At 36.4% G+C, this 26,843-nt stretch overlaps 6 non-coding genes across 6 annotated transcripts; all 6 read right to left on the reverse strand.

Moving 5' to 3' along the window:
- Positions 1 to 4,380: 4,380 nt before the first annotated feature.
- Positions 4,381 to 8,342, reverse strand: LOC117149224. Its single transcript, XR_004460130.1, has one exon. It is a non-coding gene; the product is annotated as a large subunit ribosomal RNA (ribosomal RNA).
- Positions 8,343 to 8,737: 395 nt separating this feature from the next.
- LOC117149226 lies at positions 8,738 to 8,916 on the reverse strand. Its single transcript, XR_004460132.1, has one exon. It is a non-coding gene; the product is annotated as a 5.8S ribosomal RNA (ribosomal RNA).
- A 686-nt stretch (positions 8,917 to 9,602) lies between these two features.
- On the reverse strand, positions 9,603 to 11,597 carry LOC117149229. Its single transcript, XR_004460135.1, has one exon. It is a non-coding gene; the product is annotated as a small subunit ribosomal RNA (ribosomal RNA).
- Positions 11,598 to 16,020: 4,423 nt separating this feature from the next.
- On the reverse strand, positions 16,021 to 19,982 carry LOC117149225. Its single transcript, XR_004460131.1, has one exon. It is a non-coding gene; the product is annotated as a large subunit ribosomal RNA (ribosomal RNA).
- Positions 19,983 to 20,377: 395 nt separating this feature from the next.
- LOC117149227 lies at positions 20,378 to 20,556 on the reverse strand. Its single transcript, XR_004460133.1, has one exon. It is a non-coding gene; the product is annotated as a 5.8S ribosomal RNA (ribosomal RNA).
- A 686-nt stretch (positions 20,557 to 21,242) lies between these two features.
- LOC117149222 lies at positions 21,243 to 23,237 on the reverse strand. The gene has a single exon (XR_004460129.1). It is a non-coding gene; the product is annotated as a small subunit ribosomal RNA (ribosomal RNA).
- Positions 23,238 to 26,843: the final 3,606 nt, after the last annotated feature.

Genomic DNA, 26,843 nt, shown 5'->3' on the forward strand with positions numbered 1-26,843 from the left:
CGCAGAAGTTCAACGACGTGCCTCAATGCTTCAGGTGCCAAGGATTCGGTCATACACAGCGTTACTGCTTCCTGGAATACCGATGTGTAAAGTGTGGAGGCCCTCACGAATCGAGGGCATGTGAGAAGAGGGAGGACGACAAAGCGTGCTGCTTCCACTGCCAGGCGGACCATCCTGCGTCTTTCAAGGGATGCCCTGCATACAAAAGGGCCAAAGCACTCGCTGCTCCGAAAACAAGGCCCGTCGCTAATGCTAACAAGGCGCCGCCCGTGGCATCACCAAACGTCACCTCTGGCAGGAGCTACCGAGACGCCCTCAACGGAGTGCACGCAGCACCGCAGAATCCCACAACCCCAGTCCAAACCCAAACAGAAACCCCACACTCCGGTCAGATAGAAGCGATGTTCGCTCGCATGGAAGGAATGATGGAAAGGATGATGGAGCGCATGTTCACCCAGATGACACAGCTGGTGGCCACCATTCTCAACAGCAAGTCATGCAACTAAAGCTCCACCTAGTCGTCTGGAATGCGAACGGCCTGCAGAACAGCAAGGCCATAGTCGAGCACCATCTGAAGACCCACCAGATCGATATCCTACTCGTAGCCGAAACCCACTTCTCCCCCAGATCCCACTTTAATATCAGCGGATATGACCTCATCCATGCAGACCATCCTTCTGGCAGAGCACGCGGTGGAGCAGCCATCCTCATCAGGAGCGGTATTCAATACCTAGAGCTGCCCGCGTTTCAGCAAGACTGGGCACAATGTCCTGTCATCAGGATTGTCAGCCCGCAAGGAGATTTAGACATTGGAGCGGTCTACTTTCCCCCCAGATACCGCATAACAGCATCTCACCTCAGTGAGTTCTTCGAGCATTTTGGGCCCCGCTTCATAGCAGCTGGAGATTATAACGCCAAACATTCTTGGTGGGGATCGCGCGCCAACAACCCCAAAGGGAAAACTCTGTTTGGGTACCTGCAACGCCACCGACTGGACTGCCACTCCACTGGCGAGCCCACTCACTGGCCAACGAATCCCCTCAAGACTCCAGACCTACTGGACTTTGCTGTGTCGAAAGGCATAGGGCATGCGAAGATCAGCTGCACAACAAATGCTGATCTCCTGTCAGACCACTGTGCAATAAACGTGCTAATCAACACGCCAGTCCTCAGGAAAACCCCGCTCAGAAGGCTCACTGGAAAATATACCGACGCCGCCAAGTTCGCGTCCTGGATGCTCTCCACCGTCAATCCGAACCCCATCCTCAACACACCCAGGAACATTGATGAAGCTATCGGGAATCTCACCAGGCAGATGCAAAACGCTGCGGAATTCGCAAGCCCACCGCCACCAAAGACTGCGAGAACACCTAGCAGGGACCTCCACCTCTGGTCCCCGGAAATTGCGGCACTCGTGACTGAGAAGAGGCGTCTCAGGAGAGTTTGGTTCTTGACGCGCAATCCAAGAGACAAAACAGCGCTCAATCACGCCACAAAGGAGTTGAAGGACAAGATCTCCAGCCTACGCCAGGACTCCTTCCTCAGATTCCTCGAGGAACTCTCTCCCGGGGACCCAGACCACAATCTGTGGAACGTCACCCGCCACATTAAACGACCAGCCAAAAAGGTTTCCGCAGTGCGCAAAGCAGATGGATCCTGGTGCCGTTCGGATGCTGAAAGAGCAGAAGCTTTCGCCGAACACCTTTACAACGCCTTCTCTCCGTTCGACTGCTGCACTGCCGAAGAACATGCTGAAACAGCCCGGTTTCTCAATAGCCCAAGCTCTCCCGGTCCCCCGTTGGAACCAGTCGACCCTGAGGAAGTTGCGCAGGAGATTGCTCTACTGAAGAACAACAAATCTCCAGGCCTGGATCGTATAGATGCGGCGGCCCTAAAAATGCTCCCATTCCGCTGCACACAAATGCTGGCCAGCATTTACAACAGCTGCTTCCGGCTAGGGTACTTCCCGGAAGAGTGGAAAAGAGCAGAGGTTATTGTCCTCCTCAAGCCTGGTAAGCCTGAAGCCAATCTCGCCTCCTATCGTCCGATTAGTTTGCTGGCAATCCTCTCCAAAATACTCGAAAGAGTATTTTTGCGCAGAGTATTGCCAGTACTGGATGAGGCTGGTTTGATCCCCGATCACCAGTTTGGCTTCAGGCGCTCCCACGGAACACCAGAGCAATGCCACCGGCTAGTCGAACGGATCCTCGAGGCATTCGAGCAAAAGAAATACTGCTGCGCTGTAATGCTCGACGTGAAGCAGGCATTCGACAGAGTTTGGCATCCTGGACTCCTCCATAAACTCAAATCCTACCTCCCAAGCCCCCATTTTACCCTCCTCAAATCCTACACTGAGGGAAGAGCATTCCAAGTCAGATGCGGAAGTGCAATAAGCCTACCCAGACTGATCAGAGCTGGAGTTCCGCAAGGCAGTGTGCTCGGACCAATACTGTACACCCTTTACACCGCAGACCTTCCCATAATCCCCTCCAGGAACCTAACTATAGCGACTTATGCAGATGACACGGCTTTCCTCGCCTCCTCATCCGACCCACGAGAAGCCTCCGAAACAATCCAAAGGCAAATGGACGCGCTACATCCCTGGCTCAGCAGGTGGAACATCGTAGTGAACGCGGAAAAATCTACCCAAACAACATTTGCACTAAGGAGAGGAGACTGCCCACCGGTCACGCTAAACGGAGTCATCATTCCCAACGCACCCGCACCCAAGTACCTAGGACTTACCCTGGACCGCAGGCTCACTTGGCGTCCCCACATCGTCAGCAAACGCATACAGGCCGATGCGCGTCTGAGGCAGATGCATTGGCTTATTGGGAGAGGGTCCAAGCTAAGGCAGAACCACAAAATCCTGGTGTACAAGGCAATTCTCAAGCCCATCTGGACCTACGGGATACAGCTATGGGGCACGGCAAGCCACACGAATCGCCTGCGTATACAGCGGTTCCAGAATAGGTGCTTGAGAATTGCCTGTAATGCGCATCCCTACCACGAGAATGTCGCCATACATAGGGAACTTGGAATCCCACAAGTCGCTGATGAAATCTCCAGGCTCAGCGAGAGATACCTGAAAAGGCTCGAAAACCACCCTAACCACCTCGCCACCAACCTGTTAGACAATAGCCAAACAAGCAGACGTCTCATGAGGAGACACCCTCTCGATCTTCCACAACAATAGACAACACATATAAAACCCGCCACAAATACATGTACAATAGTATCCCTTAAGCTAATGTTCCCCCGCAAAACCATTTAATTATTGTCCACTAGGACAGATTTTAAATAAATAAACGCACGCTAAAAAAAAAAAAAAAAAAAAAAAAAAAAAAAAAAAAAAAAAAAAAAAAAAAAAAAAAAAAAAAAAAAAAAAAAAAAAAAAAAAAAAAAAAAAAACTAAATTGATGACGAGGTGTTTGGCAACTTGACACAATTCATTAAAGTCTTTATATTAATTATATGATAGGGACAATATCATATGCGTCACTAAATTGATGACGAGGTATTTGGCAACTTGATACAATTCTTTAAAGTCTTTATATCAAAAATTATATGATAGGGACAATATCATATGCGTCACTAAATTGATGACGAGGTGTTTGGCAACTTGACACAATTCATTAAAGTCTTTATATTAATTATATGATAGGGACAATATCATATGCGTCACTAAATTGATGACGAGGTATTTGGCAACTTGATACAATTCTTTAAAGTTTTATATCAAAAATTATATGATAGGGACAATATCATATGCGTCACTAAATTGATGACGAGGTGTTTGGCAACTTGACACAATTCATTAAAGTCTTTATATTAATTATATGATAGGGACAATATCATATGCGTCACTAAATTGATGACGAGGTATTTGGCAACTTGATACAATTCTTTAAAGTTTTTATATCAAAAATTATATGATAGGGACAATATCATATGCGTCACTAAATTGATGACGAGGTGTTTGGCAACTTGACACAATTCATTAAAGTCTTTATATTAATTATATGATAGGGACAATATCATATGCGTCACTAAATTGATGACGAGGTATTTGGCAACTTGATACAATTCTTTAAAGTCTTTATATCAAAAATTATATGATAGGGACAATATCATATGCGTCACTAAATTGATGACGAGGTATTTGGCAACGTTGATAGAATTCTTTAAAGTCTTTATATCAAAAATTATACGATAGGGACAATATCATATGCGTCACTAAATTGATGACGAGGTATTTGGCAACTTGATATAATTCTTTAAAGTCTTTATATCAAAAATTATATGATAGGGACAATATCATATGCGTCACTAAATTGATGACGAGGTGTTTGTTTGGCTACAGGAAAAATCATTTATTTATCGAATCATCAAGCAAAGGATAAGCTTCAGTGGATCGCAGTATGGCAGCTGCTCAACCACTTACAACACCTTGCCTGTTACAAAAGTCGTTTACAATTGATTCTAGGCTTTGTCATTGTATTAAATAATGCTTTTATATGTAACTAGCGCGGCATCAGGTGATCGAAGATCCTCCTAATTTACTATGTTACAAATTACATTGGCATCACATCCATTGTCGTTTATAAAATAAATTATAAACTTTAAATGGTTTAGAAGCCATACAATGCAAATTGCCCCTTATTTATCATTGCAGTCCAGCACGGATACGACCTTAGAGGCGTTCAGGCATAATCCAACGGACGTAGCGTCATACCACTGTTCGCTCGAACAAGTATTGTGCCATTGGTCCGTACCTGCGGTTCCTCTCGTACTACGCAGGAATGCTGTCGCAACAACGTTTTGTCATTAGTAGGGTAAAACTAACCTGTCTCACGACGGTCTAAACCCAGCTCACGTTCCCTTGCATGGGTGAACAATCCAACGCTTGGTGAATTTTGCTTCACAATGATAGGAAGAGCCGACATCGAAGGATCAAAAAGCGACGTCGCTATGAACGCTTGGCCGCCACAAGCCAGTTATCCCTATGGTAACTTTTCTGACACCTCTTGTTAAAAACTCTTTAAACCAAAAGGATCGATAGGCCGAGCTTTTGCTGTCCCTGTGTGTACTGAACACCGAGATCAAGTCAGCATTTGCCCTTTTGCTCTATGTGTGGTTTCTGTCCGCACTGAGCTGGCCTTGGGACACCTCCGTTATTATTTGAGAGATGTACCGCCCCAGTCAAACTCCCTACCTGGCAATGTCCTTGAATTGGATCATACCTGAGTAATTGGAGTTATACCAAATTTTCAAATCAAAAATACATAAATGCATCGTTTTATTAAAGAATTTGTTTGCGATTATATAACAAACTCGTGATACTTTGATCAAGAAGCTTGCATCAAAACCCAATACCATAAGATATAATAAATATATCCGTATAATGGCTAGGAAATGATACACGTTCCATTTAATCAAGTAAGTAAGGAAACAATAAGAGTAGTGGTATTTCATTGACGATACCAAACCGAGGTCTAATATCTCCCACTTATTCTACACCTCTTATGTCTCCTTACACTGCCAGATTAGAGTCAAGCTCAAAAGGGTCTTCTTTCCCCGCTAATTATTCCAAGCCCGTTCCCTTGGCTGTGGTTTCGCTAGATAGTAGATAGGGACAGTAGGAATCTCGTTAATCCATTCATGCGCGTCACTAATTAGATGACGAGGCATTTGGCTACCTTAAGAGAGTCATAGTTACTCCCGCCGTTGACCCGCGCTTACTTGAATTTCTTCACTTTGACATTCAGAGCACTGGGCAGAAATCACATTGTGTCAACACCCGCTAGGGCCATCACAATGCTTTGTTTTAATTAGACAGTCGGATTCCCCAAGTCCGTGCCAGTTCTGAATTGATTGTTAATTGATAATCGTTATAATTGATAAGAACTAATTGGTTTAACCCAAATAGTATTCTTAAAAATTTTAGCAAGAAAGTTCCACAATTGGCTACGTAACTAAACTATCCGGGGAACAAGTAACTAACATAAATGCTAGAAACTCTATTTACCCAGAACGAGCACATAAACCATGTTATTGTTTCCCAATCAAGCCCGACTATCTCAATCTTCAGAGCCAATCCTTATCCCGAAGTTACGGATCTAATTTGCCGACTTCCCTTACCTACATTATTCTATCGACTAGAGACTCTTCACCTTGGAGACCAGCTGCGGATATTGGTACGGCCTGTTGAGAAGTTTGCGTGTCCCCACCATAAATTTTCAAGGTCCGAGGAGAAAATATCGACACAACAGTATATGTCATGCTCTTCTAGCCCATCTACCATATCTCTCTGCGAAAGACTTCCATGGTAGTACGGCTATAAAACAGAAAAGAAAACTCTTCCGATATCTCTCGACGGCTTCTTTATGGTCGTTCCTGTTGCCAGGATGAGCACGAGGCCCATATTTAATAACAAACGGATACTCAACAGGTTACGGAATTGGAACCGTATTCCCTTTCGTTCAAAATTATTCAAGTGTATTATATTCGCTTTGTTTATATAGTTAGGCATTTTTGTTTTACTTGAAAATTTTCGGCTTTCGCCTTGAACTTAGGACCGACTAACTCGTGATCAACCACTGTTCACACGAAACCCTTCTCCACTTCAGTCCTCCAAGGTCTCATTCGATTATTTGCTACTACCACCAAGATCTGTACCAATGGCAGCTCCATGCAGGCTTACGCCAAACACTTCTACGCATACCATTGTACCTTCCTACTCACTAAAGTTTCAAAATTTATATCACAAGTAATATAAATCATCTACTTTAGCGGTAATGTATAGGTATACAACTTAAGCGCCATCCATTTTAAGGGCTAGTTGCTTCGGCAGGTGAGTTGTTACACACTCCTTAGCGGATTTCGACTTCCATGATCACCGTCCTGCTGTTTTAAGCAACCAACGCCTTTCATGGTATCTGCATGAGTTGTTAATTTGGGCACCGTAACATTACGTTTGGTTCATCCCACAGCGCCAGTTCTGCTTACCAAAAGTGGCCCACTGGGCACATTATATCATAACCTTGAACTTCATATCAAGAAAGTTAAGGTTCTTACCCATTTAAAGTTTGAGAATAGGTTAAGATCGTTTCGACCCTAAGGCCTCTAATCATTCGCTTTACCAGATAAGATTATTTTATATAATATTAAAATGCACCAGCTATCCTGAGGGAAACTTCGGAAGGAACCAGCTACTAGATGGTTCGATTGGTCTTTCGCCCCTATACTCAATTCTGACAATCGATTTGCACGTCAGAACTGTTTCGGTCTTCCATCAGGGTTTCCCCTGACTTCAACCTGATCAAGTATAGTTCACCATCTTTCGGGTCACAGCATATATGCTCAAGGTACGTTCCAGTTAGAGGCATAAATAATATAAATATACATTATACATAACTATATAGAACGCCCCGGGATTGTGTTAATTAGCTATAAATAGCTAAAAAACTAATCCCATTATTAGTCAAGTTAATTACGCTATTAGGTTTACATCCCAATAACTTGCACATATGTTAGACTCCTTGGTCCGTGTTTCAAGACGGGTCCCGAAGGTATCCTGAATCTTTCGCATTGTTAATCATACAAGAGCATATAATAAACACAAAAATCAATGATAATTATGCCATTATATAATTCCGAAAAATTAACGCTCTGTAATAATATAAATCTATCAGCACTTTATCAAATTAATAACATTTATTCTGTGTTAAAATGCAAGCAATTTAATTGGAATAAACTATAAGTTATATTTTATGATAAATTTGGGATATGCTAATAGATTACAATGTCCTTATATGGAAAAAATGCACATTATTCTTAATAATATTATTTAAATATTACAATTTTAATGATGAATTTTCCATAACGGATATTCAGGTTCATCGGGCTTAACCTCTAAGCAGTTTCACGTACTGTTTAACTCTCTATTCAGAGTTCTTTTCAACTTTCCCTCACGGTACTTGTTTACTATCGGTCTCATGGTTATATTTAGTTTTAGATGGAGTTTACCACCCACTTAGTGCTGCACTATCAAGCAACACGACTCTTTGGAAACATCATCTAGTAATCATTAACGTTATACGGGCCTGGCACCCTCTATGGGTAAATGGCCTCATTTAAGAAGGACTTAAATCATTAATTTCTCATACTAGAATATTGACGCTCCATACACTGCATCTCACATTTGCCATATAGACAAAGTGACTTAGTGCTGAACTGTTTTCTTTTCGCTCGCCGCTACTAAGAAAATCCTTGTTAGTTTCTTTTCCTCCCCTAATTAATATGCTTAAATTCAGGGGGTAGTCCCATATGAGTTGAGGTTGTATATATAACTATTTTTTGCCATAAATTCTTTATATATAAATGATAAAACAATCAATTAAATTCGTTATAAATAGTTCCAATAGTTCTTGTAAGCAAAGTTATTTTTTATCCATTTAACGAACCAACGAAGAATAATAACAAAACCAAGATTTTTCTTTTTCCGAATCATTAATAAGAGACAATTCTAGATGAAAAATATTTCAATTTTTTATGCTAGACATTTCTCAGTATTATTTGATTGAAAAAGAAAATATTTCTCTTCGTTTTTCACATTCAAATGTGAGATAATGTTTTTCATTTCTTTTTTAATATTATGAATAAAATCATTATTTAATCCAATAATATACCATATGCTTATAAAAAATTTATAAACAACTTAATTAGCATAGTCTTACAACCCTCAACCATATGTAGTCCAAGCAGCACTATAAAATTAATTAAAGTACATAACAGCATGGACTGCGATATGCGTTCAAAATGTCGATGTTCATGTGTCCTGCAGTTCACACGATGACGCACAGTTTGCTGCGTTCTTCATCGACCCATGAGCCGAGTGATCCACCGCTTAGAGTTTTATAATTCATTTTTATATAATATCAATATTGTTTTTATTGAAAGAAATTAAAAATACACCATTTTACTGGCATATATCAATTCCTTCAATAAATTTATTTTTATACCTAAAAATAAATGTTGCGATATGTCTTAGTTTCATATAAGCATTATGTATCATAAAAATCTGGTTATGGTTTGCTATTTTGGGTGACACATACTGCAAAATTTATATAAAACATTAACCTGATGGATGACAGGTACAAACATTGTATATTTTAGGTTGTTGCATTAGCCAACGTATGCTCATAACATAGATGAACAATACATATTCGCAACGCGTGTATATTATGGTCCATATACACACACACTTATTTTGAATACCACATTCAAAATTATTTTAATTTTAATTCGACTTCTACTTTCAAATTTTGTTCAGTTTCTTCGATTTCCATTTTCGAGAATTTGTTTTTATAGGAAACGCCATTGTTGTAGTAGGTACTGCCACAAATACGCACAACAACATTAATAATGTTAAAGTCTTTTTATGAGGTTGCCAAGCCCCACATATAAAATAAAAGCCATCTTCATTTTATTTTGACTTTAACTTTTGATTCCGTGGAATCATTTTGTAATATTTTTATTTTGGTAAATTGTATTTATTTGTATTATAACAAATGTTTATTAACGATAAGGATATTATACAATAATGATCCTTCCGCAGGTTCACCTACGGAAACCTTGTTACGACTTTTACTTCCTCTAAATAATCAAGTTCGGTCAACTTTTGCGAAACAACCGTAACACGCAAGGCGTCACAGTGATCACGTCCGGAGACCTCACTAAATAATTCAATCGGTAGTAGCGACGGGCGGTGTGTACAAAGGGCAGGGACGTAATCAATGCGAGTTAATGACTCACACTTACTGGGAATTCCAAGTTCATGTGAACAGTTTCAGTTCACAATCCCAAGCATGAAAGTGGTTCAGCGGTTTACCCGGACCTCTCGGTCTAGGAAATACACGTTGATACTTTCATTGTAGCGCGCGTGCAGCCCAGGACATCTAAGGGCATCACAGACCTGTTATTGCTCAATCTCATTATTGCTAGACGCAATTTGTCCATTTAAGAAGCTAGTGTCCTTATAATGGGACAAACCAACAGGTACGGCTCCACTTACATAAACACATTCAAACACAATAAACATTTTACTGCCACCATGAATGAAGGCTACATAAGCTTCAGCACCATAATCCTGAAGATATCTATTTAATATATTTGAGTCTCGTTCGTTATCGGAATTAACCAGACAAATCACTCCACGAACTAAGAACGGCCATGCACCACCACCCATAGATTCGAGAAAGAGCTATCAATCTGTCTTACACACTTATGTTCGGACCTGGTAAGTTTTCCCGTGTTGAGTCAAATTAAGCCGCAGGCTCCACTCCTGGTGGTGCCCTTCCGTCAATTCCTTTAAGTTTCAGCTTTGCAACCATACTTCCCCCGGAGCCCAAAAGCTTTGGTTTCCCGGGAAGCGACTGAGAGAGCCATAAAAGTAGCTACACCCAATTGCTAGCTGGCATCGTTTATGGTTAGAACTAGGGCGGTATCTGATCGCCTTCGAACCTCTAACTTTCGTTCTTGATTAATGAAAACATCTTTGGCAAATGCTTTCGCTTAAGTTAGTCTTACGACGGTCCAAGAATTTCACCTCTCGCGTCGTAATACTAATGCCCCCAAACTGCTTCTATTAATCATTACCTCTTGATCTGAAAACCAATGAAAGCAGAACAGAGGTCTTATTTCATTATCCCATGCACAGAATATTCAGGCATTTGAAGCCTGCTTTAAGCACTCTAATTTGTTCAAAGTAATAGTACCGGCCCACAATAACACTCGTTTAAGAGCACTAGTGCAGGTTTTTAAATAGGAGGAACATATGAAAAAATACAAGTATTTAATCACATATAAGAACTCCACCGGTAATACGCTTACATACATAAAGGTATAGTACTAACCACAATTGTAAGTTGTACTACCCGTATGAAGCACAAGTTCAACTACGAACGTTTTAACCGCAACAACTTTAATATACGCTATTGGAGCTGGAATTACCGCGGCTGCTGGCACCAGACTTGCCCTCCAATTGGTCCTTGTTAAAGGATTTAAAGTGTACTCATTCCAATTACAGGGCCTCGGATATGAGTCCTGTATTGTTATTTTTCGTCACTACCTCCCCGAGCTGGGAGTGGGTAATTTACGCGCCTGCTGCCTTCCTTAGATGTGGTAGCCGTTTCTCAGGCTCCCTCTCCGGAATCGAACCCTGATTCCCCGTTACCCGTTGCAACCATGGTAGTCCTAGATACTACCATCAAAAGTTGATAGGGCAGACATTTGAAAGATCTGTCGTCGGTACAAGACCATACGATCTGCATGTTATCTAGAGTTCAACCAATATAACGATCTTGCGATCGCTTGGTTTTAGCCTAATAAAAGCACATGTCCCATAAGGTTCATGTTTTAATTGCATGTATTAGCTCTAGAATTACCACAGTTATCCAAGTAACTGTTAACGATCTAAGGAACCATAACTGATATAATGAGCCTTTTGCGGTTTCACTTTTAATTCGTGTGTACTTAGACATGCATGGCTTAATCTTTGAGACAAGCATATAACTACTGGCAGGATCAACCAGAATAATGTTTTTCCTTCATATTCCATTCATATATTTTGAATCGAAATAAGCAATATAATAGATATATAGATATATAGATTTTTCACTTTATATAATTCCATGATTTTTATTATATTGAATAAAATTCAATATTTCGCCTTTGGGTAAAATTTTAAATATATAAGTAAAAAAATCCATTCGATTACGGCCATTTTTATATAGCATTCGTAATCCATATTTTCATTTTTAATTTATACTTGTTTTACCAATATAACAAGAATTTCATCTAATTATTGTAATATATATATTTCTATAATTTTATCTTTTTATACATACATATTTCATTATAAAATATCATTTTATTTCCAACATACATAATTATTGTATCCACACATGTACAATTTTTGTTTAACCAATATAAATATTAAGTTAAATCATTTGCATTTTGAAGATAAATTTAAAATTTATCTCTTTTCATATATATCTCTGGTAATATATAACATAAAACCAAGCGCATATGATAATATTTCCACATTTAATATATAATTTTATATTTCTTTCATAAGAATCCATATTTGTATTATACCGTAACGATATAATAATCCAACTATACGGCAGGTAATAAATTAATATTTGCCTGCCTCCAAAAATTAACGATAATATATGGAAACGATTTGTTATTCTATATATAATAGAAACTTGACTTTTGTTTCAACGATATTATCTATAAAGCGTATATTCCTATTATCCGCGGAGCCAAGTCCCGTGTTCTATAGAACTGAGAAACAAATTTGTACGGATAATAATATACTTTATTGTATGTAACCAATATAAACATAATCCGAAATAAATATTTCGAATAATGCGGGAGGTCGGCAACCACTGCCTACCTATAGTAGTTTTTGAACCCGCTGTCCTCAAAGCGGGTATTTTCAATTCCGTTTGCCACCCAACATACGGGCTATTCTCTTATATATTAAGAGATTATAGGAACATTTCATTTTTTTTCCATTATTCATATATAATATGATTATTTTTTCCCTTATACATATAATAATTAATCATTTTCATATGTATATTATTTAATTTACTCATATTATTGCCAAAATCATATGAATACATAAGTTTTGAACAATATGAGAGGTCGGCAACCACTGCCTACCTATAGTAGTTTTTGAACCCTCTGTCGTAATTCCGGTCGTTTACACTACTATACCCTCTCACTATAATGGCTTTTCTCTATAATACTAAGAGAATGTGGGATATTTTCAGCATTTTTTCCCTTATACATATAATAATTAATCATTTTCATATGTATATTATTTAATTTACTCATATTATTGCCAAAATCATATGAATACATAAGTTTTGAACAATATGAGAGGTCGGCAACCACTGCCTACCTATAGTAGTTTTTGAACCCTCTGTCGTAATTCCGGTCGTTTACACTACTATACCCTCTCACTATAATGGCTTTTCTCTATAATACTAAGAGAATGTGGGATATTTTCAGCATTTTTTCCCTTATACATATAATAATTAATCATTTTCATATGTATATTATTTAATTTACTCATATTATTGCCAAAATCATATGAATACATAAGTTTTGAACAATATGAGAGGTCGGCAACCACTGCCTACCTATAGTAGTTTTTGAACCCTCTGTCGTAATTCCGGTCGTTTACACTACTATACCCTCTCACTATAATGGCTTTTCTCTATAATACTAAGAGAATGTGGGATATTTTCAGAATTTTTTCCCTTATACATATAATAATTAATCATTTTCATATGTATATTATTTAATTTACTCATATTATTGCCAAAATCATATGAATACATAAGTTTTGAACAATATGAGAGGTCGGCAACCACTGCCTACCTATAGTAGTTTTTGAACCCTCTGTCGTAATTCCGGTCGTTTACACTACTATACCCTCTCACTATAATGGCTTTTCTCTATTATACTAAGAGAATGTGGGATATTTTCAGCATTTTTTCCCTTATACATATAATAATTAATAATTTTCATATGTATATTATTTAATTTACTCATATAATTGCCAAAATCATATGAATACATAAGTTTTGAACAATATGAGAGGTCGGCAACCACTGCCTACCTATAGTAGTTTTTGAACCCTCTGTCGTAATTCCGGTCGTTTACACTACTATACCCTCTCACTATAATGGCTTTTCTCTATAATACTAAGAGAATGTGGGAATATTTCAGCATTTTTTCCCCTATACATATAATAATTAATAATTTTCATATGTATATTATTTAATTTACTCATATAATTGCCAAAATCATATGAATACATAAGTTTTGAACAATATGAGAGGTCGGCAACCACTGCCTACCTATAGTAGTTTTTGAACCCTCTGTCGTAATTCCGGTCGTTTACACTACTATACCCTCTCACTATAATGGCTTTTCTCTATAATACTAAGAGAATGTGGGAATATTTCAGCATTTTTTCCCCTATACATATAATAATTAATAATTTTCATATGTATATTATTTAATTTACTCATATAATTGCCAAAATCATATAAATACATAAGTTTTGAACAATATCAGAGGTCAGCAACGGTCTTTCCTCTATAATACTAAGATAATATGGGAATATTTTCAGCATTTTTTCCCTTATACATTTATACATATAATAATTAATCATTTTCATATGTATATTATTTAATTTACTCATATTATTGCCAAAATCATATAAATACATAAGTTTTGAACAATATCAGAGGTCAGCAACGGTCTTTCCTCTATAATACTAAGATAATGTGGGAATATTTCATCATTTTTTCCTTTATACATTTATACATATAATATTTAATCATTTTATATGTATATTATTTAATTTACTCATATAATTGCCAAAATCATATAAATACATAAGTTTTGAACAATATCAGAGGTCGGCAACGGTCTTTCCTCTATAATACTAAGATAATATGGGAATATTTCAGCATTTTTTCCCTTATACATATAATAATTAATCATTTTCATATGTATATTATTTAATTTACTCGTATAATTGCCAAAATCCTATGAAGACATAAGAGAATACAATATGAGAGGTCGGCGCAACCATAATATAGTAGTTGATGACGAGGTGTTTGGCAACTTGATACAATTCTTTAAAAAGTCTTTATATTAATTATATGATAGGGACAATATCATATGCGTCACTAAATTGATGACGAGGTGTTTGGCAACGTGACACAAATCATTAAAGTCTTTATATTAATTATATGATAGAGACAATATCATATGCGTCACTAAATTGATGACGAGGTATTTGGCAACTTGATAGAATTCTTTAAAGTCTTTATATCAAAAATTATATGATAGGGACAATATCATATGCGTCACTAAATTGATGACGAGGTGTTTGGCAACTTGACACAATTCATTAAAGTCTTTATATTAATTATATGATAGAGACAATATCATATGCGTCACTAAATTGATGACGAGGTATTTGGCAACTTGATATAATTCTTTAAAGTTTTATATCAAATATTATATGATAGGGACAATATCATATGCGTCACTAAATTGATGACGAGGTGTTTGGCAACTTGACACAATTCATTAAAGTCTTTATATTAATTATATGATAGGGACAATATCATATGCGTCACTAAATTGATGACGAGGTATTTGGCAACTTGATACAATTCTTTAAAGTTTTTATATCAAAAATTATATGATAGGGACAATATCATATGCGTCACTAAATTGATGACGAGGTGTTTGGCAACTTGACACAATTCATTAAAGTCTTTATATTAATTATATGATAGGGACAATATCATATGCGTCACTAAATTGATGACGAGGTATTTGGCAACTTGATACAATTCTTTAAAGTTTTTATATCAAAAATTATATGATAGGGACAATATCATATGCGTCACTAAATTGATGACGAGGTGTTTGGCAACTTGACACAATTCATTAAAGTCTTTATATTAATTATATGATAGGACAATATCATATGCGTCACTAAATTGATGACGAGGTATTTGGCAACTTGATATAATTCTTTAAAGTCTTTATATCAAAAATTATATGATAGGGACAATATCATATGCGTCACTAAATTGATGACGAGGTGTTTGGCAACTTGACACAATTCATTAAAGTCTTTATATTAATTATATGATAGGGACAATATCATATGCGTCACTAAATTGATGACGAGGTATTTGGCAACGTGATAGAATTCTTTAAAGTCTTTATATCAAAAATTATACGATAGGGACAATATCATATGCGTCACTAAATTGATGACGAGGTATTTGGCAACTTGATATAATTCTTTAAAGTCTTTATATCAAAAATTATATGATAGGGACAATATCATATGCGTCACTAAATTGATGACGAGGTGTTTGTTTGGCTACAGGAAAAATCATTTATTTATCGAATCATCAAGCAAAGGATAAGCTTCAGTGGATCGCAGTATGGCAGCTGCTCAACCACTTACAACACCTTGCCTGTTACAAAAGTCGTTTACAATTGATTCTAGGCTTTGTCATTGTATTAAATAATGCTTTTATATGTAACTAGCGCGGCATCAGGTGATCGAAGATCCTCCTAATTTACTATGTTACAAATTACATTGGCATCACATCCATTGTCGTTTATAAAATAAATTATAAACTTTAAATGGTTTAGAAGCCATACAATGCAAATTGCCCCTTATTTATCATTGCAGTCCAGCACGGATACGACCTTAGAGGCGTTCAGGCATAATCCAACGGACGTAGCGTCATACCACTGTTCGCTCGAACAAGTATTGTGCCATTGGTCCGTACCTGCGGTTCCTCTCGTACTACGCAGGAATGCTGTCGCAACAACGTTTTGTCATTAGTAGGGTAAAACTAACCTGTCTCACGACGGTCTAAACCCAGCTCACGTTCCCTTGCATGGGTGAACAATCCAACGCTTGGTGAATTTTGCTTCACAATGATAGGAAGAGCCGACATCGAAGGATCAAAAAGCGACGTCGCTATGAACGCTTGGCCGCCACAAGCCAGTTATCCCTATGGTAACTTTTCTGACACCTCTTGTTAAAAACTCTTTAAACCAAAAGGATCGATAGGCCGAGCTTTTGCTGTCCCTGTGTGTACTGAACACCGAGATCAAGTCAGCATTTGCCCTTTTGCTCTATGTGTGGTTTCTGTCCGCACTGAGCTGGCCTTGGGACACCTCCGTTATTATTTGAGAGATGTACCGCCCCAGTCAAACTCCCTACCTGGCAATGTCCTTGAATTGGATCATACCTGAGTAATTGGAGTTATACCAAATTTTCAAATCAAAAATACATAAATGCATCGTTTTATTAAAGAATTTGTTTGCGATTATATAACAAACTCGTGATACTTTGATCAAGAAGCTTGCATCAAAACCCAATACCATAAGATATAATAAATATATCCGTATAATGGCTAGGAAATGATACACGTTCCATTTAATCAAGTAAGTAAGGAAACAATAAGAGTAGTGGTATTTCATTGACGATACCAAACCGAGGTCTAATATCTCCCACTTATTCTACACCTCTTATGTCTCCTTACACTGCCAGATTAGAGTCAAGCTCAAAAGGGTCTTCTTTCCCCGCTAATTATTCCAAGCCCGTTCCCTTGGCTGTGGTTTCGCTAGATAGTAGATAGGGACAGTAGGAATCTCGTTAATCCATTCATGCGCGTCACTAATTAGATGACGAGGCATTTGGCTACCTTAAGAGAGTCATAGTTACTCCCGCCGTTGACCCGCGCTTACTTGAATTTCTTCACTTTGACATTCAGAGCACTGGGCAGAAATCACATTGTGTCAACACCCGCTAGGGCCATCACAATGCTTTGTTTTAATTAGACAGTCGGATTCCCCAAGTCCGTGCCAGTTCTGAATTGATTGTTAATTGATAATCGTTATAATTGATAAGAACTAATTGGTTTAACCCAAATAGTATTCTTAAAAATTTTAGCAAGAAAGTTCCACAATTGGCTACGTAACTAAACTATCCGGGGAACAAGTAACTAACATAAATGCTAGAAACTCTATTTACCCAGAACGAGCACATAAACCATGTTATTGTTTCCCAATCAAGCCCGACTATCTCAATCTTCAGAGCCAATCCTTATCCCGAAGTTACGGATCTAATTTGCCGACTTCCCTTACCTACATTATTCTATCGACTAGAGACTCTTCACCTTGGAGACCAGCTGCGGATATTGGTACGGCCTGTTGAGAAGTTTGCGTGTCCCCACCATAAATTTTCAAGGTCCGAGGAGAAAATATCGACACAACAGTATATGTCATGCTCTTCTAGCCCATCTACCATATCTCTCTGCGAAAGACTTCCATGGTAGTACGGCTATAAAACAGAAAAGAAAACTCTTCCGATATCTCTCGACGGCTTCTTTATGGTCGTTCCTGTTGCCAGGATGAGCACGAGGCCCATATTTAATAACAAACGGATACTCAACAGGTTACGGAATTGGAACCGTATTCCCTTTCGTTCAAAATTATTCAAGTGTATTATATTCGCTTTGTTTATATAGTTAGGCATTTTTGTTTTACTTGAAAATTTTCGGCTTTCGCCTTGAACTTAGGACCGACTAACTCGTGATCAACCACTGTTCACACGAAACCCTTCTCCACTTCAGTCCTCCAAGGTCTCATTCGATTATTTGCTACTACCACCAAGATCTGTACCAATGGCAGCTCCATGCAGGCTTACGCCAAACACTTCTACGCATACCATTGTACCTTCCTACTCACTAAAGTTTCAAAATTTATATCACAAGTAATATAAATCATCTACTTTAGCGGTAATGTATAGGTATACAACTTAAGCGCCATCCATTTTAAGGGCTAGTTGCTTCGGCAGGTGAGTTGTTACACACTCCTTAGCGGATTTCGACTTCCATGATCACCGTCCTGCTGTTTTAAGCAACCAACGCCTTTCATGGTATCTGCATGAGTTGTTAATTTGGGCACCGTAACATTACGTTTGGTTCATCCCACAGCGCCAGTTCTGCTTACCAAAAGTGGCCCACTGGGCACATTATATCATAACCTTGAACTTCATATCAAGAAAGTTAAGGTTCTTACCCATTTAAAGTTTGAGAATAGGTTAAGATCGTTTCGACCCTAAGGCCTCTAATCATTCGCTTTACCAGATAAGATTATTTTATATAATATTAAAATGCACCAGCTATCCTGAGGGAAACTTCGGAAGGAACCAGCTACTAGATGGTTCGATTGGTCTTTCGCCCCTATACTCAATTCTGACAATCGATTTGCACGTCAGAACTGTTTCGGTCTTCCATCAGGGTTTCCCCTGACTTCAACCTGATCAAGTATAGTTCACCATCTTTCGGGTCACAGCATATATGCTCAAGGTACGTTCCAGTTAGAGGCATAAATAATATAAATATACATTATACATAACTATATAGAACGCCCCGGGATTGTGTTAATTAGCTATAAATAGCTAAAAAACTAATCCCATTATTAGTCAAGTTAATTACGCTATTAGGTTTACATCCCAATAACTTGCACATATGTTAGACTCCTTGGTCCGTGTTTCAAGACGGGTCCCGAAGGTATCCTGAATCTTTCGCATTGTTAATCATACAAGAGCATATAATAAACACAAAAATCAATGATAATTATGCCATTATATAATTCCGAAAAATTAACGCTCTGTAATAATATAAATCTATCAGCACTTTATCAAATTAATAACATTTATTCTGTGTTAAAATGCAAGCAATTTAATTGGAATAAACTATAAGTTATATTTTATGATAAATTTGGGATATGCTAATAGATTACAATGTCCTTATATGGAAAAAATGCACATTATTCTTAATAATATTATTTAAATATTACAATTTTAATGATGAATTTTCCATAACGGATATTCAGGTTCATCGGGCTTAACCTCTAAGCAGTTTCACGTACTGTTTAACTCTCTATTCAGAGTTCTTTTCAACTTTCCCTCACGGTACTTGTTTACTATCGGTCTCATGGTTATATTTAGTTTTAGATGGAGTTTACCACCCACTTAGTGCTGCACTATCAAGCAACACGACTCTTTGGAAACATCATCTAGTAATCATTAACGTTATACGGGCCTGGCACCCTCTATGGGTAAATGGCCTCATTTAAGAAGGACTTAAATCATTAATTTCTCATACTAGAATATTGACGCTCCATACACTGCATCTCACATTTGCCATATAGACAAAGTGACTTAGTGCTGAACTGTTTTCTTTTCGCTCGCCGCTACTAAGAAAATCCTTGTTAGTTTCTTTTCCTCCCCTAATTAATATGCTTAAATTCAGGGGGTAGTCCCATATGAGTTGAGGTTGTATATATAACTATTTTTTGCCATAAATTCTTTATATATAAATGATAAAACAATCAATTAAATTCGTTATAAATAGTTCCAATAGTTCTTGTAAGCAAAGTTATTTTTTATCCATTTAACGAACCAACGAAGAATAATAACAAAACCAAGATTTTTCTTTTTCCGAATCATTAATAAGAGACAATTCTAGATGAAAAATATTTCAATTTTTTATGCTAGACATTTCTCAGTATTATTTGATTGAAAAAGAAAATATTTCTCTTCGTTTTTCACATTCAAATGTGAGATAATGTTTTTCATTTCTTTTTTAATATTATGAATAAAATCATTATTTAATCCAATAATATACCATATGCTTATAAAAAATTTATAAACAACTTAATTAGCATAGTCTTACAACCCTCAACCATATGTAGTCCAAGCAGCACTATAAAATTAATTAAAGTACATAACAGCATGGACTGCGATATGCGTTCAAAATGTCGATGTTCATGTGTCCTGCAGTTCACACGATGACGCACAGTTTGCTGCGTTCTTCATCGACCCATGAGCCGAGTGATCCACCGCTTAGAGTTTTATAATTCATTTTTATATAATATCAATATTGTTTTTATTGAAAGAAATTAAAAATACACCATTTTACTGGCATATATCAATTCCTTCAATAAATTTATTTTTATACCTAAAAATAAATGTTGCGATATGTCTTAGTTTCATATAAGCATTATGTATCATAAAAATCTGGTTATGGTTTGCTATTTTGGGTGACACATACTGCAAAATTTATATAAAACATTAACCTGATGGATGACAGGTACAAACATTGTATATTTTAGGTTGTTGCATTAGCCAACGTATGCTCATAACATAGATGAACAATACATATTCGCAACGCGTGTATATTATGGTCCATATACACACACACTTATTTTGAATACCACATTCAAAATTATTTTAATTTTAATTCGACTTCTACTTTCAAATTTTGTTCAGTTTCTTCGATTTCCATTTTCGAGAATTTGTTTTTATAGGAAACGCCATTGTTGTAGTAGGTACTGCCACAAATACGCACAACAACATTAATAATGTTAAAGTCTTTTTATGAGGTTGCCAAGCCCCACATATAAAATAAAAGCCATCTTCATTTTATTTTGACTTTAACTTTTGATTCCGTGGAATCATTTTGTAATATTTTTATTTTGGTAAATTGTATTTATTTGTATTATAACAAATGTTTATTAACGATAAGGATATTATACAATAATGATCCTTCCGCAGGTTCACCTACGGAAACCTTGTTACGACTTTTACTTCCTCTAAATAATCAAGTTCGGTCAACTTTTGCGAAACAACCGTAACACGCAAGGCGTCACAGTGATCACGTCCGGAGACCTCACTAAATAATTCAATCGGTAGTAGCGACGGGCGGTGTGTACAAAGGGCAGGGACGTAATCAATGCGAGTTAATGACTCACACTTACTGGGAATTCCAAGTTCATGTGAACAGTTTCAGTTCACAATCCCAAGCATGAAAGTGGTTCAGCGGTTTACCCGGACCTCTCGGTCTAGGAAATACACGTTGATACTTTCATTGTAGCGCGCGTGCAGCCCAGGACATCTAAGGGCATCACAGACCTGTTATTGCTCAATCTCATTATTGCTAGACGCAATTTGTCCATTTAAGAAGCTAGTGTCCTTATAATGGGACAAACCAACAGGTACGGCTCCACTTACATAAACACATTCAAACACAATAAACATTTTACTGCCACCATGAATGAAGGCTACATAAGCTTCAGCACCATAATCCTGAAGATATCTATTTAATATATTTGAGTCTCGTTCGTTATCGGAATTAACCAGACAAATCACTCCACGAACTAAGAACGGCCATGCACCACCACCCATAGATTCGAGAAAGAGCTATCAATCTGTCTTACACACTTATGTTCGGACCTGGTAAGTTTTCCCGTGTTGAGTCAAATTAAGCCGCAGGCTCCACTCCTGGTGGTGCCCTTCCGTCAATTCCTTTAAGTTTCAGCTTTGCAACCATACTTCCCCCGGAGCCCAAAAGCTTTGGTTTCCCGGGAAGCGACTGAGAGAGCCATAAAAGTAGCTACACCCAATTGCTAGCTGGCATCGTTTATGGTTAGAACTAGGGCGGTATCTGATCGCCTTCGAACCTCTAACTTTCGTTCTTGATTAATGAAAACATCTTTGGCAAATGCTTTCGCTTAAGTTAGTCTTACGACGGTCCAAGAATTTCACCTCTCGCGTCGTAATACTAATGCCCCCAAACTGCTTCTATTAATCATTACCTCTTGATCTGAAAACCAATGAAAGCAGAACAGAGGTCTTATTTCATTATCCCATGCACAGAATATTCAGGCATTTGAAGCCTGCTTTAAGCACTCTAATTTGTTCAAAGTAATAGTACCGGCCCACAATAACACTCGTTTAAGAGCACTAGTGCAGGTTTTTAAATAGGAGGAACATATGAAAAAATACAAGTATTTAATCACATATAAGAACTCCACCGGTAATACGCTTACATACATAAAGGTATAGTACTAACCACAATTGTAAGTTGTACTACCCGTATGAAGCACAAGTTCAACTACGAACGTTTTAACCGCAACAACTTTAATATACGCTATTGGAGCTGGAATTACCGCGGCTGCTGGCACCAGACTTGCCCTCCAATTGGTCCTTGTTAAAGGATTTAAAGTGTACTCATTCCAATTACAGGGCCTCGGATATGAGTCCTGTATTGTTATTTTTCGTCACTACCTCCCCGAGCTGGGAGTGGGTAATTTACGCGCCTGCTGCCTTCCTTAGATGTGGTAGCCGTTTCTCAGGCTCCCTCTCCGGAATCGAACCCTGATTCCCCGTTACCCGTTGCAACCATGGTAGTCCTAGATACTACCATCAAAAGTTGATAGGGCAGACATTTGAAAGATCTGTCGTCGGTACAAGACCATACGATCTGCATGTTATCTAGAGTTCAACCAATATAACGATCTTGCGATCGCTTGGTTTTAGCCTAATAAAAGCACATGTCCCATAAGGTTCATGTTTTAATTGCATGTATTAGCTCTAGAATTACCACAGTTATCCAAGTAACTGTTAACGATCTAAGGAACCATAACTGATATAATGAGCCTTTTGCGGTTTCACTTTTAATTCGTGTGTACTTAGACATGCATGGCTTAATCTTTGAGACAAGCATATAACTACTGGCAGGATCAACCAGAATAATGTTTTTCCTTCATATTCCATTCATATATTTTGAATCGAAATAAGCAATATAATAGATATATAGATATATAGATTTTTCACTTTATATAATTCCATGATTTTTATTATATTGAATAAAATTCAATATTTCGCCTTTGGGTAAAATTTTAAATATATAAGTAAAAAAATCCATTCGATTACGGCCATTTTTATATAGCATTCGTAATCCATATTTTCATTTTTAATTTATACTTGTTTTACCAATATAACAAGAATTTCATCTAATTATTGTAATATATATATTTCTATAATTTTATCTTTTTATACATACATATTTCATTATAAAATATCATTTTATTTCCAACATACATAATTATTGTATCCACACATGTACAATTTTTGTTTAACCAATATAAATATTAAGTTAAATCATTTGCATTTTGAAGATAAATTTAAAATTTATCTCTTTTCATATATATCTCTGGTAATATATAACATAAAACCAAGCGCATATGATAATATTTCCACATTTAATATATAATTTTATATTTCTTTCATAAGAATCCATATTTGTATTATACCGTAACGATATAATAATCCAACTATACGGCAGGTAATAAATTAATATTTGCCTGCCTCCAAAAATTAACGATAATATATGGAAACGATTTGTTATTCTATATATAATAGAAACTTGACTTTTGTTTCAACGATATTATCTATAAAGCGTATATTCCTATTATCCGCGGAGCCAAGTCCCGTGTTCTATAGAACTGAGAAACAAATTTGTACGGATAATAATATACTTTATTGTATGTAACCAATATAAACATAATCCGAAATAAATATTTCGAATAATGCGGGAGGTCGGCAACCACTGCCTACCTATAGTAGTTTTTGAACCCGCTGTCCTCAAAGCGGGTATTTTCAATTCCGTTTGCCACCCAACATACGGGCTATTCTCTTATATATTAAGAGATTATAGGAACATTTCATTTTTTTTCCATTATTCATATATAATATGATTATTTTTTCCCTTATACATATAATAATTAATCATTTTCATATGTATATTATTTAATTTACTCATATTATTGCCAAAATCATATGAATACATAAGTTTTGAACAATATGAGAGGTCGGCAACCACTGCCTACCTATAGTAGTTTTTGAACCCTCTGTCGTAATTCCGGTCGTTTACACTACTATACCCTCTCACTATAATGGCTTTTCTCTATAATACTAAGAGAATGTGGGATATTTTCAGCATTTTTTCCCTTATACATATAATAATTAATCATTTTCATATGTATATTATTTAATTTACTCATATTATTGCCAAAATCATATGAATACATAAGTTTTGAACAATATGAGAGGTCGGCAACCACTGCCTACCTATAGTAGTTTTTGAACCCTCTGTCGTAATTCCGGTCGTTTACACTACTATACCCTCTCACTATAATGGCTTTTCTCTATAATACTAAGAGAATGTGGGATATTTTCAGCATTTTTTCCCTTATACATATAATAATTAATCATTTTCATATGTATATTATTTAATTTACTCATATTATTGCCAAAATCATATGAATACATAAGTTTTGAACAATATGAGAGGTCGGCAACCACTGCCTACCTATAGTAGTTTTTGAACCCTCTGTCGTAATTCCGGTCGTTTACACTACTATACCCTCTCACTATAATGGCTTTTCTCTATAATACTAAGAGAATGTGGGATATTTTCAGAATTTTTTCCCTTATACATATAATAATTAATCATTTTCATATGTATATTATTTAATTTACTCATATTATTGCCAAAATCATATGAATACATAAGTTTTGAACAATATGAGAGGTCGGCAACCACTGCCTACCTATAGTAGTTTTTGAACCCTCTGTCGTAATTCCGGTCGTTTACACTACTATACCCTCTCACTATAATGGCTTTTCTCTATTATACTAAGAGAATGTGGGATATTTTCAGCATTTTTTCCCTTATACATATAATAATTAATAATTTTCATATGTATATTATTTAATTTACTCATATAATTGCCAAAATCATATGAATACATAAGTTTTGAACAATATGAGAGGTCGGCAACCACTGCCTACCTATAGTAGTTTTTGAACCCTCTGTCGTAATTCCGGTCGTTTACACTACTATACCCTCTCACTATAATGGCTTTTCTCTATAATACTAAGAGAATGTGGGAATATTTCAGCATTTTTTCCCCTATACATATAATAATTAATAATTTTCATATGTATATTATTTAATTTACTCATATAATTGCCAAAATCATATGAATACATAAGTTTTGAACAATATGAGAGGTCGGCAACCACTGCCTACCTATAGTAGTTTTTGAACCCTCTGTCGTAATTCCGGTCGTTTACACTACTATACCCTCTCACTATAATGGCTTTTCTCTATAATACTAAGAGAATGTGGGAATATTTCAGCATTTTTTCCCCTATACATATAATAATTAATAATTTTCATATGTATATTATTTAATTTACTCATATAATTGCCAAAATCATATAAATACATAAGTTTTGAACAATATCAGAGGTCAGCAACGGTCTTTCCTCTATAATACTAAGATAATATGGGAATATTTTCAGCATTTTTTCCCTTATACATTTATACATATAATAATTAATCATTTTCATATGTATATTATTTAATTTACTCATATTATTGCCAAAATCATATAAATACATAAGTTTTGAACAATATCAGAGGTCAGCAACGGTCTTTCCTCTATAATACTAAGATAATGTGGGAATATTTCATCATTTTTTCCTTTATACATTTATACATATAATATTTAATCATTTTATATGTATATTATTTAATTTACTCATATAATTGCCAAAATCATATAAATACATAAGTTTTGAACAATATCAGAGGTCGGCAACGGTCTTTCCTCTATAATACTAAGATAATATGGGAATATTTCAGCATTTTTTCCCTTATACATATAATAATTAATCATTTTCATATGTATATTATTTAATTTACTCGTATAATTGCCAAAATCCTATGAAGACATAAGAGAATACAATATGAGAGGTCGGCGCAACCATAATATAGTAGTTGATGACGAGGTGTTTGGCAACTTGATACAATTCTTTAAAAAGTCTTTATATTAATTATATGATAGGGACAATATCATATGCGTCACTAAATTGATGACGAGGTGTTTGGCAACGTGACACAAATCATTAAAGTCTTTATATTAATTATATGATAGAGACAATATCATATGCGTCACTAAATTGATGACGAGGTATTTGGCAACTTGATAGAATTCTTTAAAGTCTTTATATCAAAAATTATATGATAGGGACAATATCATATGCGTCACTAAATTGATGACGAGGTGTTTGGCAACTTGACACAATTCATTAAAGTCTTTATATTAATTATATGATAGAGACAATATCATATGCGTCACTAAATTGATGACGAGGTATTTGGCAACTTGATATAATTCTTTAAAGTCTTTATATCAAATATTATATGATAGGGACAATATCATATGCGTCACTAAATTGATGACGAGGTGTTTGGCAACTTGACACAATTCATTAAAGTCTTTATATT

This window comes from Drosophila mauritiana, unplaced genomic scaffold, assembly GCF_004382145.1.
Source record: "Drosophila mauritiana strain mau12 unplaced genomic scaffold, ASM438214v1 U_177, whole genome shotgun sequence".
Taxonomy (NCBI): Eukaryota; Metazoa; Arthropoda; class Insecta; order Diptera; family Drosophilidae; genus Drosophila; species Drosophila mauritiana.